Here is an 18,861-nt window from a genome sequence, read left to right as displayed (position 1 = left end):
CTCATCCCCCCAACCAGGAAATGAAATAATTTGAATATTACCTCAAATAGTTGCAGAAATAACTGTGCTTCAGTCCTCCAGATCTACCTATTCATGTTTTAAAGTGCACTTAGAGATGAAGCTAACACTTCAAATAGGACCAGAAGAAAACAAACCAAAAAAAAAAAATGACATACTCTTCCTTCCCCAGACTTTCAAAGAATGACATGGCAAGCAGGTATCTACTTTTAATCTATGTTCTTTGAATATGAGCGTAAAGTAGTATGCCGCTTTCAGAGATGAAGGACAAACAGTGTCACCAACTTCTCTACCACACAAAGATCTGCCTCATCATAAAGAGGGCGATGCCTGGCAAAAATTATCAGCCACTCATCTCTCTCTCCAGCTACACAAAATCAAAGCATGTAAACTAATGCAACATGATACCCTAACGACATCCTCAGAAAATAAACGGAGACCACCAGCATTAGGGTATCTACCTGCTGCTATGTTTTAAAATAAAAGTATCAACCCATCCTTCCTAAACTTGTCCATTATTTTTTAACTAGTTCAATATAAGCATTGAGTTCAGGACAGATTAATATTTTATGCAGTAAGATTTGGGTTATAACACAAGAGTGGATTAACAGGACTGTACAGAACTAATGCATACTCTATAAAAGGTAGACCAAAGACATGTATGTTAATGGATGATGACCTCTGAGTAATAAAGATTATTATACTCCTGGACTGGAATTACTCTGTTGGTTTAAAGGAATTTCTGTATTGAAGGACATCTCTGATTTTATAAGACATTTTATGTAAAATATCAACCTCTTCTCACCTTTCAAGCCTGGGATTCAGAAAGCAAATGAGGCCTCAAGACAAGAGAAACACAACTACTACACTTCAACTGACTTGATATTTTGAAAGCACAGACTTCCTGCAAGTTTTCTAGCATACAGTAGTGGGTTTTTTTGTTTTGTTTTGTTTTTGCTGTACCTTGAGCCTTCCTGGGAATTTACTTGTTAAAAAAAAATTTCTTTTACTGGACATTGAAAAAATGGAAAATATGAAATTTTTTGTGATTATGCTCTTAGCCAGTTTATTTTGCTTAATAAAAATAGAGAGCAATAGGAAAGAAAGGTAAATAAATCTGTTTTACATTTTATATCAGAATTATGCTACATCACGACTATGAAACATGACAAACTATCTGTTTGCAGAGAGCTGTTTTTATGATAGGCATGAAGTTCTCTGAAATCCCCTAGCAGCCATGAAATCTTGAGGTAGAAACAGTAACTTTTACTGTATAATCCCTACAGAATATGTTACCTGGTATCTTTTCCTTGTTTACCACATTCTCTATTTACTTCTTTTAATGATAACTACCATCCTTGAGCCTCACTTTCTTCTCCTTTGCAAAATGTAATCTGTGTGTGTGTAGGCACAATTGCTTTAGACCAGCATTTCCCAAACGGGGCAGCAGGGAACGTATTCTGCAATAGCGCACAGGCAAGGAGCCACTGCAAGTTGCTGGGTCAGGGCTGGAAGCAGGGCAAGAGGCACGGTGAGACGATTTTTCATTAGAGGAAAGCGCAGGCTGCTCCGACAGAAGGACAGAGATGCTGACCCAAGACTCTCACTCTCAACTCATCACTGCAGTGCCTTTAGTCAGGACCGCTGCCCACCCCCTTCAATACCCGGCCTGTGCCTTAGCTCTGGTCACCTCTCCGCAACTTCATCCACCGCTTTGTTTCCAGTAATTCCTCTGTAACGCAGCACTTTTTCCCAAGATACAACCCATAGGAGCATAGCTCCAGTGCAAGAGGCTGAGAAGCAAAATATATTCTTAGAGAGGCCAAAGGAAAAAAAGTTTGAGAGCTGCTATTTTCTACCTTAGATACCCATTTTCTACCGTAGGTACCCATAGACACACAGCCTTAGGTCTTTCAAAGCACCAGAGAGGACACACGAGTTGGGTCATGAACCTACAACAGTTATGCAGATAAGCCTTATTTTTATAAATTAAGCTGTGCATGGCCTTCTAATCACTTTACATTTTAAGGCTGAATAAAAGATTTTTTTTCTTGAGAAAAATAAATCCCATGCTTGTTAAAAGCAGTGTTGCGACAGCAGGACTACGTACAGGCAGAACTCCAAACAGTTGCTGGTATTTTGAACACTTACTGTCCAAACCTGCTTAAAGCAGGTCTCCGCAACGAAGCTGTAATAGCTGTTAGCTACCAGCACCTCGCACTCCTCTCCCTTGCCACCGACAGATCTGCTACAGAAAAGACAACAGCACTGGGGGGAGAGGGGCGGGAGAAGAGACACCTCCTCGCCAAATACTAATCAAGCAAAATCTTAATACTTAGAAGGTTTTATCAACGGTCATTTTACTTACATTGTTCTCAACTATTCATTTTGTTTGGATCAATTCTAAGAAATTATACAGGTTTTGAAGTCCCTCAGCAAAGGTTAAGACTGGGCCAAACATTTCTCGTTGGGATGAATAGTGTCCTGAGGAACAGCCTGTAAAAACTGGGAAAATGCAAGCTATATGTATGCATGCACACACACATACATACTTTTCTTTGAAAAATATATATATTATATATATATTAAATATATGTGTATTTTATAAATATGCTACAGACAGCAATCCCCTGGATTCTTCAAACCAGGAGATGATATAAGAGTTGATAGACAAATACGGTTTTCTGAAACAAAGAGTAAACAGAACCAAAAAATTAAAGAAATATCATGTATACTTTTTTAGTATGAACCTCCTATTAAACAGCAAAGGAAAAGCAGTATAAAAACTATGAGAAGTGATTGCCAACTCGCATAGGTTGACAAGGAGCCAGTTCAGCTGTCTTTCTGAATGGATGTTAACTCATTATAGAAACTGACCCGAGATTTAAGATTCGCCTTTAAATGTTACATGGCTGTGTATTTTCAGAGGTAAAAAACAGTTGAGGTTAAAATTTTAAAATATTTTCAGTCAAACATGCATTATTGGACAACAGTCGCAGACTCTATAAAAATGGTAAAAAAAAAAAAAAAAAGTTACCTACATAGGAAAATGAAATTAGCCGGAAATATTAAATATTTCAAGAGTTAGATGCTTTCAATCAAAACTGTTGGGTGCAGAATTCTTGAAGGAGATCTAGAACTAGATTTATAATACCAGATAACTACTATATTTAACTAAAAATCTCTAGCATGAGGAAATTTATTTGGCAAATAGTAACTATATTACATGAGTGGTTGTTTTGTTGAGTATCTTTACGAAGGGAATTTTTGTATAAGTGTTTTATTCCTTCTTTAAGTGCCAAAATAGTGACGCAACATGACAAGACGATATTCTAAGTTGCCCTAAACACATAAACTGTTTTTCCAGGTTATTGCTAGAATAATATAAGAATGTTTTTGTCAAAACATGTTGAAGGCAACTTAAACAAAAGGAATAAACAGTACTCAAGTGTGACAAACACATACTCCAATATACATAAAATGCTAAGCACGTGTGAGAATACTGAGGTTCGACCCAGCAAAACAAGTCAAAAACTGCAATGTATTGTAGCCGTATGGGGTGGTAATGTTACTTGAACTGGAATGAGTATCACTTTAAAACGCTTTTACTTCTTTGTACAGATTAAAGAGAGTCACTGGATGTTCCTTAGAAATAGTTCTAGTTTATATAAGGTAGGTCACCAAAGTCAAATTCTAACTTAAAAAGCGCACACGTGCCATTTCATAAGCGGTAAATAAAATGACACAAGAGCATGAAACACCAAACCTTTTCCTTCTTTTGGAGAAAGGACGTTTCTAAGGAGCTAACAGACAAACAAACGCAAGATTTTGGTTCAGGGCGGTGCAGCTCAGGTAAGGTTTGCTGCACGGCGCAGGTTCTGGCGTGTTACCGAAGAGACAGCCCCCCGTTTAAAGGACGACAGCTCCCAGAGCGGGCTCAGAGCACACCGGCGCTGTTACCACTGCAACCACAAAGTCTCAGTAGCCTTTTGCTTGCAAACAGCCACTGAATATGTAACGTGAGACAAAAAGACAAATAAGTACCATCAGCTAGTAGGCCCGTACAGGTAAAAGGGCACAAAAGACCATTACAGTATACCCGAGAGCACTAACTTCGAAGGTTTTCAATCCTACTTTACTTAGGGTTTAAATCTAAAGGTGCAAAGCAGGTCACAGGTTGCTAAGGTTTAATTTGATTGTGTTTTACAGAGAAATAGCAAAATTCCCTCGGTCATAATTTTCTACAGTAACCTATTATATAATAAACCATTTAGACTAACACTGAGACTAGAAAATATCTGCTTGCTTTGTTTTCATTTCATTTGTGTGTGTTAAAAATCGTCCCTAAGTCTGCTAGCAGACAGAAATATGATCCAAAAAAAAGCCTCAGACCTACTTTGTTCCTGATCTGTTGATACCAGTACGGTTTGCTTTGAAGACTGAATGAAATACACAGGTATTTTAGCTTAGCTAATTCTGTGTTTTAAATGAAAAAAAAAATTGGCACTGCTTTTCACAAGAACATGAAAGCTGAAAGAGGAAAAAAATGTTAAGTAGAAGCAATAGAAACTTCCTGCCAACACATGGTCTGTCAGCTCCACCTAAGCCCTAAACAAAGGATTTTACTTTGAGACTAGAATCACTTGAAACATTTTTTAAGGCCTTACCTCTGAAACTGTCAACATCGCTTCTGCACGATATACGAGCATACGTTTAAATTAAAACACTGAAGACGACCCACTGAATTATTTCTGTGCCCAAAACAAGATGCAGACTCAAGTGCTTGGCTGACCTAAGGGCACAATTAATGACAACTGTAATTATGATGTTATCAATGTAGAACTTCTTAAAAAGCTACACAGCTAATTTAATGGATGTAAAATTATAACTTCCACTTACTTCTAAGATACCTGGGTCAGACCTGACAGTGACCAAGGCCAGAATTCATCCTATTATCTAACCCAGAACATTTTCTCTTCTTGTTTCATACCTATGTTATTTTTGTCACTGAGAACCAAAGAAAAACTACCAATATGTTGAAAAAAATTCCAAAGAAGTTAAATCTAGATTTTTCTTTAGTTGCTTAGGGAAATAAATACAATTTTCTGTCTTAAGACAAATACTTCTGAATCTGGAGTTGGCAAACATTTAGAGCACCAAAAGGTGGGAACATTCCAGTGAGCAAATTTTGAAGTGATCTATGAAAACATAGAACAATTAAGCAGAATCACTAAAGACTGCAGCCTTTTCTGAGCAACAGCTACCGCAGAAAGCTACTGTAAGTCAGTAAAAAATACATTGTTTTTCACTGCGTCTTTGCAACTTTACACTACATTTAGTGTGTGTGCATGTAACTACAAAAGGAGTCTGGACACAAAGAATCTTAAATATTGCAGGCAGTACAGAGCACTCTTCACAGCGAGGACTCAAGGGCCTTTGCACTTGGTCCCTGTGCTTCTAGGGTCATCAGCGGTGATGAGCAGGATAACACAAATTTCCTAACTGCGCTTATTTTTGGACCTTGCACGTATTTATGTGACAGTTGCTCGGGGAGGTGTTGGGAAAAGGCAATGCTGGAAAGCAGGAACTTCGCTTTTCATGAAAATTCAGATATTAATTATCAAATGCAGGTCAATATTTGGTTGCAGGTATCCGTTACTGAACATTACAAAATCACATAATGACACCTAAATAAAAAAAGTAAATTAATTTTTTTTAATTAAGTTCATAGCAACATCGAGAAACAATTAAAATAATTGTTGATTTTCAATAAACAAAGTAGGAAATTTTAAAACTTACATATAAATGAAACATTGCTCTCTGCTTTCCACCCTCTCACCCCCTAGTAAGATGAGAACAAGGGATTTCTCTCTCCCCCCGCACAATTTTTTTTTTCAGGAAACTTTTCTGATTAAAAAAAAAAAATCTAGATGCCGATTTTACTACATGTCTCTACCAGGTATTAGGTTTATCTGCTACAATATTATTTTTTAAAAACATACAACTTGACACAAATGAAACAAAGCCATTCTCAGTTTCATAATCTTAACTCTGTCCAAAATGTATTCGCTACTCACAAGAGAAACCAGTTTGATTTTGTGTAACTCTACCGTTAATTGGACAGTTCTTTATTGAAAAGGGGGACAAAGGATGGAAAGAAAAAGGCTTTGTTTTTTTCATCTGCTACTTCGTATTTCAGTTTAAATTATTTAATAATTCTTGCACGTATCTCAGCACTGAGTTTCCTTGAAACCTCCAGGTATACCCTCTGTGGCAGATCCTGACAACAAAATTTCAGCATAAATGTCACTTAAATTACTGAGCCAGGAATGTTTAGAGAAGCTGAAAATCTGCCTCTGTATAATTAGAGACCGACTTTTCCTCTTTCATTTTCTCAGCTAAACTGCAGTTCTCTTGTGTAGATTACAAAACACTGCAGATAACTAAGACGTCATTCTAACGCTTTCATAAAACGGGCAGCTGCATTCTCTCTTGAAGTAATAAAAATGTGTCTCTAAACCAGAAATATATTCTGACTAGCATATTATTTCAAGAGCTCTGGAACATCAATAAAACAAAGACCTACGTTTTCATCCGTGTTGCGTGAGCTTGACAGCGGTGGTGTAAGGCTGCTTAAGGTGGTATAGCACCTTACACCCAGTAAAGTATAAGGTGACGTAGGGTATAAGATGATACAGCAGAGAATACATACACTTAATATTGACTTAAGTTTCTCTGTTAAGAAGAATAAATGAAAGGAGGACTTTGAAGCATGGAACTAAACATGCCTAATGTTATGAACTTTAAAAACATTTTTTAAAATACGTATTACTTTTCAAATGTTACCCTTTAGCAAAGACTAGAGCATTTTAAACAGGAAGCCGAAATGCAGCACAGAAGTCGTGATGAACTCTAGCCTATGAAGCCTTAATCCTGCAAACACTTACAGACACTCATATTTTCACTTGTTTGAATTGAAGTACATACCAATATACTGTATTAGAATAGCAGCCAAATAACATGTAGCTCATCCATACTGAAGTTCAGAAATAACACTATTTTATGTTCACATAAAATAAGTCAATAGAGCTTCTTAACTGAAGTTAGCATCGAAGCAAAATTTTTACCAATAGGTAAAAATAATGGCGATGATGAACGATTCAATCTTCTTGTTTTTAAGACCTCATACAACAAAAACAATCAGATCATGCTTCTGCATCATTGTGAGAATATTTCAGTTTCATTACTGACTAGTACCATCGCCTTTACAAAATTCGCCAGTTACCTCTTCCGAAAGCAGCATTTATTTGTATTATTTGTGACATTCCCTCCACTCGCAAACCTACTGCAGTCCCCACCCATGATCGGGACGCCACTAGCAAAACTACGCGATCACCTTTTTCCCCTGAAGGCTCGACAACGACTGTACAAGCAAACAACTGCACAACCACAGATGCTCCAAACCGTTTCTGGGGCTAAGCACAAACGCCACCCTGGAAGCCGAACACGCAGCAAGCAGCACAGCCTTTGACAACAAGCGCCCACCACACGGTCAGCAGCAGCTTTCCAACTTTCCGAGCTTATTTGGCAGTACTTGGCAGACACCTCTTGCGGGCTAGCAGGTCCCTTGTAACACATGCCGGCAGGAAAGCCCGCGGGAGCCGTGCTTGAAGGGTCACCAAGCAGCAGAGCCGCGGCGCGGCGCGCACGCCGGCACAGAGGGCAACTCGCAAAGCCGCAACAGGAGGGCGAGCAAGGCGGCGGCCGCCCTCCTCAGAAGCCCCGCACCGGCGGGAAGAGGCCGTCCGTGCCGCCGTGCCCCGCACCGCGCCCGCATCGTGCCCGCCGGGGCCGCCCCGGCGCGGCCCACAGCCCCCCCCCCCCCCGCCCCTTCCCGGGCCGCGGCACCGGCCGCCGCTGCCGCTCCCCCGCGCTTCCCCTTCCCTCGCTCGAGTTAAGGCGGCGGCGGGGACCGGCGGAGGGCCCGGGCCGAGATAGACGCCCGCCGCCCGGTCGGGCCGCCCCGGAGTCACCCCGCAGCGGCTCCGCGCAGGAACGAGGAAGCGCCGGCGGAAGGGGCAAACGGGCGCCGGGGAAGGGCGGGAAAGAGAAAGGGGGCAGCGGGCGGCGGGCCAGGGGCTGCCGGGGCTCACCCGGGGCTGCGCAGGGCAGGGCAGGGCAGGGCTGGCGGCGCCTCGTCCTCGTCGTCGTCGTCGTCGTCGCCTGCCGCTCGCGGGGCCCGGCCGCGCGTCCCTCAGCGCCGCGCCATGTAACCGGCGTGACGCCGCCGGCGCCGCCCGCGCCCTGGCTCCGTGCGGACTTTCCCCCGCGCCCGCCCCTCCGCGGGCCCGCTGGCGAGGGCAGCCGAGCGGCACCGGCCTGCGCGGCCGCCGCCTGCGAAGCCTCCGCCCCCGCGGCCGCCCGCCCGCCCCTGTCCCCGGGCCCGCCGCACTTCCTGACTGGAAATTCCCGCTGACGCTCCGCGAGCGCAACGGCCGCGCGGGCGGGGCGGGGCGGAGCGGGGCGGGAGCCAGGCAGGGAGCGGGCAGCCGGGGGGGGCAGGGAGAGAGCGGGCAGCCGTTGGGGGGGAGCCGTTGGGGGGGCAGGGAGAGAGCGGGCAGGCGTGGGGGGGCAGGCAGGGAGAGAGCGGCAGCCGTTGGGGGGGTAGCCATTGGGGGGGAGTCATTGGGGCGGGCAGCCGTTGGGGGGGGCAGTTGTTGGGGGAGGGGGGCAGAGAGAGAGGGGGCAGCCGTTGGGGGGCAGCCGTTGAGGGGGAGCTGTTGGGGGGGCAGGGAGAGAGCGGGCAGCCGTCGGAGGGGCATTTCTTGGGGGAGGAGGACAGGGGGAGAGCGGGCAGCCGTTACGGGGGGCAGCCGTTGGGGGGGCAGCCATTGGGGGGGAGTCATTGGGGCGGGCAGCCGTTGGGGGGGCAGTTGTTGGGGGAGGGGGGCAGAGAGAGAGGGGGCAGCCGTTGGGGGGCAGCCGTTGAGGGGGAGCTGTTGGGGGGGCAGGGAGAGAGCGGGCAGCCGTCGGAGGGGCATTTCTTGGGGGAGGAGGACAGGAGGAGAGCGGGCAGCCGTTACGGGGGGCAGCCGTTGGGGGGGCAGGGAGAGAGCGGGCAGCCGTTACGGGGGGCAGCCGTTGGGGGGGGCAGGGAGAGAGCGGGCAGCCGTTGGGGGAGAGCCGTTGAGAGGAGCAGGGAGAGAACGGCATCCGTTACGGGGGGCAGCCGTTGAGAGGAGCAGGGAGAGAGCAGTCAGCCGTTGAGGGGAGCAGGGAGAGAGCGGGCAGCCATTGTGGGGGTGCGGAGAGGACGGGCAGCTGTTGGGGGAGAGCCGTTGAGGGGAGCAGGGAGAGAGCGGGCAGCCATTGTGGGGGAGCCGGGAGCGAGCGGGCAGCCGTTGCGGGGAGGGGAGGGGTGCCTGTACAGCTCCGAGCACTGCCAGCCTTCTGAGGGGCTCCTTCCGTGGCTTCTCCCCTCTCACCACGCTGGAAAAGTGCAGGAAGAAAAGCCTACCCTGGGCAAAGGAGGAGACAACAGCAAGGCAGGCAGGGCAGGGCAGTGCAGTGCAGAGCTGAGTAAGTGTCTGCCACCCACCTATGGCTGGCAAAATCCCTCTCCCAGCTCCCAGAACAGTTCTGACAGCCCTCCAGCCTGGAGGAAGCTGTGTGAATATGTGGAATTACCACCGCCACAAGAATAACCCTGCTTTTGTCCATGTTGAGTGACCCACGCACGGTGATGCTGTCAACACTTCCGTGGAGTCAGACCTAACCAGGTGGCTGTTAATGTTTTCTTGTTTGTTGACCCCTAAAAAGTTTCTAAGGGAAGAGGGAATACATGTAAAGTGAACTTAAGCCTACTAACATGATGCCTTTTTGTTACTTTCCTTTCATGGACCCTTTGTAAATGGAGGTTTACTCATTGCCCACCACCAAACATCTGAAAACAGTGCTGAGCAGGGACTGCAGGCTACGCACCGTCATTTTGCTATGGATTTTTTTAGCTCCTGGCAGAGCAGACTTCCAGGTTAGTTGAACTTCTGTTAACTAGCACCAGCCACCAACCATATACTGATTTTTTTTAGTACCAAAATCCAGTGTCTTAGTACTGTAAGCAAGTCTATCAGACAGATCTACTAAGGGTGTACCGCCATTCAGCTGAGCTATTATAACTGACCGGTACCATGTTTGGCTGAAATATCGGGTGAAATATTTGAGTTTATTGAATTTCTTCTGAGGCTTAAACCTCCAGTTTGCTAAGAGTGAGGAGCATCTCAGGTCAGCAGCCAGCATAGCTCACCTGATGTGCATTAGGCCAGGGATTCAGCCATGTGCCAGGGAAGCACCTGTGGATGACTTTTGTTGTGCCGAGACTCTGTAAAGTAGTGTATTCTCATCAAAGGATTATTTCTCTCAGAGATAAATGAGACTAGCAAAAATCATAACTGAAGAGAAGGGTAAAATAAATAACAATTAAATGATGAGACTCATTTCTCTTATACTGAAGCAAGGGACGCACATCCAAGGCAATCCAACCCCCCCCCCCCCCGACGTGGCAAAGGGAGACTATGCTGCTGAACACATCCAGTCTATCAACATGGTAGCTGATTTCATCCCTGGAGAGGGAATAGATTCAGATATTATACTTTGTGCCAAGCTCTGAGTTGGAACAGAGATGTATTCATTTAAAATTAGTGCTGAGACTGTGAAAGGCAGCTTGGAAACACGGAGGATTTTCACTGTCTCTTAATAAGAGAACTGAAATCTTATACAGGGTATATATTCATTTGTATGATGAGGCAGTCATTTCCTTTATTTGGATTGTCACATCACTCTGTGGTGCAGTTCTAGAAATGGATTCCCCCATTCTTTCCCCAACCCAATTTTTCATGACTCAGCATTTCTGAGTGAAATGTTTTTCCTTATTAAACAAGGTACTTCTTGCATTCTCAGGACCCAATATTAAGCTCTTCTGTGAAGAACTTCTTACTGGTGAAGAGCACTTCACTTAACACTGAAGTAAGTGAAGGGAGAACTGGGTCCCAAAGCCCTGCGGGAAGGAAGTTTAGATAGACTTTAAATGTGTGAAGTGTTTCAAAATGAGATTCATTTGAAAGAAAAGGTGCTATGTCACAGCTAGTCACAGGTATGCTCACAGGTAAGACCTGTATGAACAGGTACCGGAAAATCAGACAAGGTGGAAAAGTTCCAAAAATGAAAGAGACTTAACTGGTGGATTTATTTTAAAAGGACACATTGTCGACTACTTCAGGGCTCAGCTTTCCCAGCAAAAGCCTAAGTGGCTTCCACAACAATCTAGCTTTTTTTTTTCTTTTGATTCCCTTCTCAGTTAAATTTAAAATATAACTCTTTCTTTTTGATAACTCAGCACTGTAACAGAAGTGTTACTTCCACTGAAACCCCCAACAGCATCAAGCTGTAAGTCCACAGCGGTAGAATTATCTTCACAGGACACCCTGGATACATGAATTGCTTTAAAACACAGGAACACTTATCTGAAAGGTCAAAAGAGAAATTTTTTCTCTAGCCCTGTTTCCAGCTACTTGGTAAACTAGGCAGATAACATGGACTCAGGTGCCAGCAGTTTGCAGTGATTCCTGGAGAACAGAGGGCTGCGCTATTAATATCGAGATACTTTAGTACCTGAACAAGATCAGCTCACAGATGAAGAGCAGGTAGTTAAAGCTCAATCTGAGCAAGCAGACACTTGTGTTGCTGAGCTGAGGGAGACATTATGAATTTTTCTAGCCACATTGTGGTTTCTCTCACTGGGGAGGTGTATCAGAGATAAGGCTTCCTAGCTGTATACTCAGCCAAGCTGTTAGATAGGAGCCTCGCCATAGTGAGGTTACATATATTTAAGCTTCCTGAAACGTCATAGAGTCTAGGAGCCGTGTCTGGTTTTGCATTGCTAGGTTTGTCCTGGGGATTATAGATCGCTTTCTAAGGTCAGAGATGGTAGGGCCCCCAATTTTTTTTTAGCATGTAATTAATATTGCTTGTCCTCGGCAAAACGTTTTTTTTCTGAGAATTAAACTTTATTCCTCCAGCAATATATGAAAACAGACAGACATGTAAGATTTGCAGAGATTTCTAAAATAATCTCTTTTCACTTCAAGTAGCATGCACAAATGTAGAAAAATAATACTGAAACACTTGTTAAAGTTTCCTGCTTTATTTTCTCACAGTTTCTGAGATAAATACTGGAATTAGGTCAGGATCTTTTTATTCCCTTCGGCATCATAGATTTGATACTGAAACAGAAAGAAAGAAGGGAAAATCTAAAATAGCACCTGAGAGATGCTTCCTTTTAAGCCTTTCAGCTGCCTGTCAGATGACTACTTTATTGTCCTATTAGGCCATGCCATCCAAATCTCTTCCTGGTTAATCCATTATTTCTTTATAACCTAAAAGTTCTAATTTAAAAGCTGATTTGCTTTCAACAGTAGCCAGTGATTGTCCTACACACGCTCCAATTGTTGTAGCGAGTCATCAAGGTTTAGCCAGCTTCCGCTGTTGGCTTTATCCAACATATGGCTATGTTTGTCATTATCTCCTGTAATTTTAATCCACCAGAAACATGAAAAGATGATATACTTAAAAAGACAGAAAATAAATATCGTGTGTTTAACATGGAGTCATCATTCTGAAACAATATATATTGAGCTATAATGAAGCAGAGAATATAAATTGTTTAAGAACTCCTAAGTAGCCAAAATACATATGCAAAGCTAATCAGTTTGAGCTAATGCAGCCTCTAGAGTTCAATGATGATGCTGAATTCCCACATTGCAGCTTCCATGAGTAGTACTTTCTGTCACCTCTGCTAAACTGTTTTGTTCTGGTGGATAATGACCTGGTCTCAACACATCATGTATTTCTTCAGCTCTCAGTTAGACACAGCAATGCCCTGCAAAATTCAAAACAGTATGGTGTCTCCTGTAGTCACATAGGCCACATCCCAAACGTACTTTTCACTTGCTTCCTACAGAATTGCAAATCAAATATGACGTCTCATATTTGATTTGCTCCGAAGTGCTTCAGACCTGGGACTACGCTAAAAGACTAAAGTTCCAGTGTGGATTGGGCAAAGGTGCCAGAACTGTAGCAGGAGAAGATTTCAGTAGTGGAGAACTAATAATTACTATGAATAATAGGTTTAGGAGATTTTCATAAGAAAACTATGAAGCTGCAGACATGGCTGATGAGGAGCATAATTAATGGGAGAGAGGGAGCTTTAGAAAGAGGTAGAGGCAAGTAAGAGAAGGAAGAAAAAAGACATAACAAGAAGTGGTCATGAAGTCTTAAACAGGGTATTACTGAAGATCAGCACCAGTCTGAACAATCTGAATAGCAGTGTGAATGACCTTGTATTTCTATGTGACAGATGACTTTTGTGCGTGAGATACAGATAGTGGAAATAACTTGACAGGTTAGGTCAGTCACTCCAAAGCGGGAAAAAGATCAGGATATGCTATCCTGAATGGATGGAAGGGAGTTTCCCAGTTCCAGATTGTCTTTTCTATAATTTCTCTTCTAGGATCCTATAGTTTTTCTTGCGTTAATAGATGATAAATACTGTTATGAGTGTACTTTAGCTCTTTTTCCATGACGTAGGCTTGCCAGTTAATTTAGAAAATAAATCTAAACACTCACATTAGGCATTCCAATGACAGCCTTACCTCCAACATCTTTCGCTTTGTTTTCATACATGACTCCTCAATTTTTAATCTAATCTCTATGACATAGTATAGGATATCACTCGTACAAAGATACTGAAAGAAATAAGCAGAAAAGGTAATTTTGTGTATATCATCTTTGGAACCATTAGCCTAGCCTCCCCTCTGTTTGGCTATGCAATGCCAGGTCTCTCCCCATCCTTTTCTTTTAGGTTGACAGATAGCAAGAAGCATTTCACAGCAAGCCTTTCAGTTACACTGAAAATGGTGGGGGGTAAATTCTGTATAAACTTGCTACAAGGTAGCTGTTCTCAAGGGAGAGGTACCCAGAGCACCGTGAGAAGTTGCCAGCCTACTAAATTGCATGGGTCGTGGCAGCTGCTTCATGCAGAAAAATACAGACTGCTCAAAGTGTTGCCCAGGCTGGTCCTATCTATGTATCTAGAGGCTGAGCTGCGTAACGGTGGTGTACAGCAGGACTGATGTATGTGCATTCTCACAATATATATGGTTATATTTATGGAAATTATTTAAAGGACCACGAGTGGTATGTAGTAGTGTAACAATGCAAAGCAAATGGCTACAGCAAGTGGAGTCACAATTACAAAATGTGGTTCCTGGTAATAAACTAATACCAATGTGCCAGTCTGTTCTTCAGAATCTGGACTTAGTACAGGTTGTGGTTCATCCCATCTTTTATCACTCAGCTGCCTAATACCTTGGCCAGCCACCGAAGACAAAGGGATTCTTTTTTGCCATTTGACTTCAGTGACAGCTGTCCAGTGACTTAGCAGTCCACTGCATTCACTCCCTTGTTCCTCCCAACTACCCTGCCTGTGTTATGATTAATAACACACTATATTCAGTACTTCCTATGTAAGTGGGTCAGCTTTCTCTTCATAGTCTTTTGCATATCTGAATGATATGTACTTCTAACCTTTATCTGATTACGCCCATCAGAACGCTGTTCAGGGGCGTTACTGTTTTCCCAAGAGACATATGCTCTTCCCATTACATGACTGCAGCTTTAGTGCCTCAGCAATGTCTCAAGCAGTAAATTAATACAGAACAGCTATTTGTTTCTTGTTAATTGTTTTTGTCACTTTTTCTTGTTAATAGTCACTTTCATTAAATGTGTGTTCAGTTCAATTTAGAGAGTCATTCTGGGTCAGATGTACTGAGTATATCCAAGGTTAATTCTCTAGAGAAGAGCAGAATTTAGCTAACTTGACTTCTTATTACTATTTTATACTGTAGCAGCTCTTAAAGGCATGAAGAAGGAAAGATGTACCAAACAGCTACAGCTACATATATATATATAGGGAAGAGATTTCCTCTGCCACAGAAATCTCACTCTCTACATACATAATGGAAAACAAAAAAAGGATTGTGGGAAACACTGTCATTGCTATTTGAGCTCATGAAGCCATTCACATAAGTCTTCTGCTTGACTGTAGGTAGAAAGATTTCCTGAACTGATGCTATTTTAAATTTTGAGCTTTTACCATGATTTATGATATTTTTCTTAAAATTCCCTGTAATATCTGGATATGTGGCGAGTTTAGAGCTTCTACTTAAAAAGAAAGTTTCTTCTCTCTGCAGTTTTGATGAAAAATTAAAATCTATGTTAACTTAAAAAAAACAGTATTAACATTCAAAAGGTATCTTTTGAATTCATGTTTTTTTAGGCAAGTCCTGTGGTTTTAGGAGAGTTTATATTTAATTTTGTAATGTTAGGGGTTAACAACAGTGAGTGATGAGCTAAGACAAATTGCTAGTATAATAAATCAGGCCTTCTAAAAAAGGTTATAAAAGAGTATTTGGGGGGCCATGGGAAAGGGAAGTTGTTTGTGTCATGGATTTGGTTTCATAAAGGCTCGTGTTCTCAACCTTTCCTCCAGAGCTATAATGACTAGAAACTTTTTTTAGGAAGATACTTTGCAATTTGTAACTACGTCATCAGAAACAGTACCAGTGCTATCTAAGATGGTGATAAGATGTAATAGACTGATGAAAAGCAGGAGAATATGCTGTAACAAGAAAAGGAACACTATGACAGAGCAGGGTCTTCAGGAAAAGAGGGAGACAGTCTATTTTTTACTCTACACAAGAAAAGCAATGAGTGATGGTTGTAGAGGAAGCAGAGTGTTCTCTTTATTCTAGTTTCTTTCTCAGTTCCTCTCTCGATTTACTGATTGGAAGCTGAAGGAGCCTTGGTGATCATGGGGCACAGTCTTTTATACTTCGTTTCTCTTTTAAGTTTTACACTGTGTAAAAGAACATGGTGCAGAGACTTCTAAGCTATAAATCATCACCCCAGCAACAAACCCAGAATCGGCATGATTGTGTCATTCTGTTGCTGGTCCCAAACACACTGCCTTGAACACTGTCATGCTTACATGGTGTGCCGTGCTTTCAAGGCTGAGCCAGGAACTCCGTACAGTGCTGCAACATAATAGATGCTTGTACTTGTACAAGTTCAAGGTCTCTGCAGTGCTGACACCTGACCTGTAAGTGCACGTGACTTTTCTGACCCGAGGGTAGGGAAATGGAGCTGCAAACTCTTCAAGTGTTTCTATTTACCTATGTGTCCAAATGAGAACATGAGACTACCTTTTAAGCCCTTGGGTGTATTTACAACAACTCTTCACAGCTTTTAGCATTGTGCTGCTGACAATTAGCTGCACCCAAAGACACTCCCTTAGACAGCAGAGCAAGAGCTCAGTGCTGCTTTTATTCACATGAACAGCAAACTTGTTGACCTACATGAGTGTAGGGCTGGCGGCTGAGGGAGGATCTCTGCCTTCTCTGCAGACTTGGAACATGTCCTCACAGTGGGCTTATGTGGTCCTAGTATAGTAAGGCTTAGCAGCATTTGCTAAACTGTTGGAATTTTTTCTTGAAGCAAGACTCAGTTTGACAAGCTGTGTATCAGTCTGCAAGAAGGTAAAATGGGGGTCATGGTAAGGCCCCCGATGGTTTCTTTATGGATGCTTCTGGGTGACTCTGTCTGAGCCTGCAGGAGTTCTAATTGCGATCTAACCAGGTCAGAATGATGTTCTTGTAACAAAGATACTAGTCTTATTCTAAGGACACAGAACCAAAGCCCAGAGAAATTAAGATCAAGAATGACTGTTGGAATGAATCTGAGACACAGATGATCTCTTTTTTTTCCCACAGATATTAGCACTAGATAGTTGGATGTGCCCATACTATGATTTATGATCTGTATGTGCCACACTTGGACAATTTGTCTGGCCAGCTTGTGGCCATCTTTCTTCCATGACCTCAGAAATGAGCTGCAGGCCAAACAAGCTGTTTTGGAAGCCACAGAGAGCTCTCAGTCACAATCTTTTCTGCAGACCACTGTGTCTTGCACCATCCCATGACGAGAACTGGAGGAGGTGGTTGTACATGTTCCTCATGTACCATTAGAAGAGACTACAGGACCTGCCTGACTAGAAAAGTTGGACACAGTGGTATAGTACTTGCTATTTTCAGAACATAGCCCCCGTTGACCTCAGTTGCAGATGTGAATGCTTTCAGCACTTCTGCAATCAGACCTCAGTGTCTAAGTCAAGCACCAAGAAAATGAGGAACACTGACTAACTGTGAAATGCTTGGTTTATGTGACGTGACTAGCGTCACACAGTTCTGTGTCACTTCCGGCACAAAAGAGGAGACAAGACAATTCACCTGGTCAGGATTAAGAAAGTAATCCTGTCTCTTCCAGCAATTAGCTGCTTTGTTTGCTATAATCCTCTCAGGTTTTGCTACAAGAGTCACAGAGGCTCTATGGAAAGAAGTCTCTTTAACATGCCACTCTTCCCTAGAGAAGCCCCTTCCCAGCAATTCAGCGTGCTACAGATGTCCTGGAGGGGCAACTTCCAGACAAAACAAAGGAAATTTGGGTTTCAGTAATGAGCTGAAAATAATTACCTTTTAATAAGAAGTGCTCATCAATAGATTGTTACTACTACTAATACAACCAGCCCCATTCATAATAGAAAGGCAGTCTCAGAGTCTGTGTTCTCTGTGTAGATTTCCTGTGTAACTTTGGAGAAGTCACTTTTACAAGTACTTCAATGCCTTGTCTCATGAGTGGAGGCAGTACATTGCCATCACCAATACCCATGCCATGACACTTAATTAACACTGCTATGCAATTCTGGAATAGTATTTTCATCTGCCATTCACAACAATAAGTCAAGTTTAGTTCTCAGACTAAGGATCTGACTATTTTCAAAATATTTCACTCTACAGAGTAGAGCAATCCTCAGTATGCAGCACTAATGCTAAGAGATGCTTACCAGCTCTTGTGTTGGTCACAGCTCTATGTTTCCTGCCTTCTACCAATCTTATTTTGATCTTGATTCTTATAACTACTTACAGGCTAAAAAGAAGCATAATAAGGTTTAAAATTACTGCTCCATGATAAGAAGCAACCTCAGAATGAGTAAATGACATTCTAAAATATAGAACAAAAGCTATAATGCAGAATAAGGCAAGAACAGGAAGAAAAGGCAAGAAAGATGATCATTTATGTCAATGACTGGAGAAAGAAGAAGGGGGAAAAGCTCAAATAAAGGCAATAGCCAAGGACCGATTCTTGTTTAATATTACATGTAACTCTTAGGTTATCTTTCATCTTGCAAACAAACAAGCAGTATGTCAAATTAGCAAGTTTTCAAGTCCTAGTTTTGCTGATTTAGATAGCAGAGCATTTATTCTTATTTTGGTCCTCTACTGACATGCAGTAGTTTTGGTTGCATGAAACACCTGTGCAATGAAGCATTAAACCTGGATAGCTACCACATGTCATGCAGTCTCCCAGTCTACCAGCAGTTACGTTAAGCTGTGCCTGTTAGAAGAGGGGCTTTAAAACCTTGAAAGAGTCTGGAATGAACTTGAAACTGGAAGGGACAGAGCCAGATTTAATCACAATATGTATGATTCTTTTCCCACTTTTTAATCAAAATTTTGCGTGACGAAGTAGCAGTGTCCCTGTCTGAAAAATACGGGCTCCTTGCAAATGAAGCCAGTGATTCCCTCTCTATAAAGATGCTTATGAACAGCACAGATTGAAACAGAAATGCTGAGTAGGAAGGTAAACCCAGAAACTGGACTGCTGAGCTATAAA

At 42.7% G+C, this 18,861-nt stretch overlaps 1 protein-coding gene across 5 annotated transcripts in view; it reads right to left on the bottom strand.

Annotated features, from left to right (window-relative positions):
• The window catches only part of NFKB1 (nuclear factor kappa B subunit 1), a 59,128-nt gene extending 50,617 nt beyond the window's left edge, over positions 1-8,511 (bottom strand). For 3 of the 5 annotated variants that reach the window (XM_064510535.1, XM_064510538.1, XM_064510539.1), the window contains exon 1: positions 8,172-8,305. The gene's annotated coding sequence lies outside the window, so the exon portion shown is untranslated. Of the gene's footprint in view, positions 1-4,685; positions 4,707-8,171 lie in introns of those variants that run through there. The other 2 variants (XM_064510540.1, XM_064510537.1) reach the window with 2 other exon arrangements.
• Between the last annotated feature and the right edge of the window lie 10,350 nt (positions 8,512-18,861).

This window comes from Dromaius novaehollandiae, chromosome 4, assembly GCF_036370855.1.
Source record: "Dromaius novaehollandiae isolate bDroNov1 chromosome 4, bDroNov1.hap1, whole genome shotgun sequence".
NCBI classification, from domain to species: Eukaryota; Metazoa; Chordata; class Aves; order Casuariiformes; family Dromaiidae; genus Dromaius; species Dromaius novaehollandiae.
This window is presented reverse-complemented; position numbering and strand designations above follow the sequence as displayed.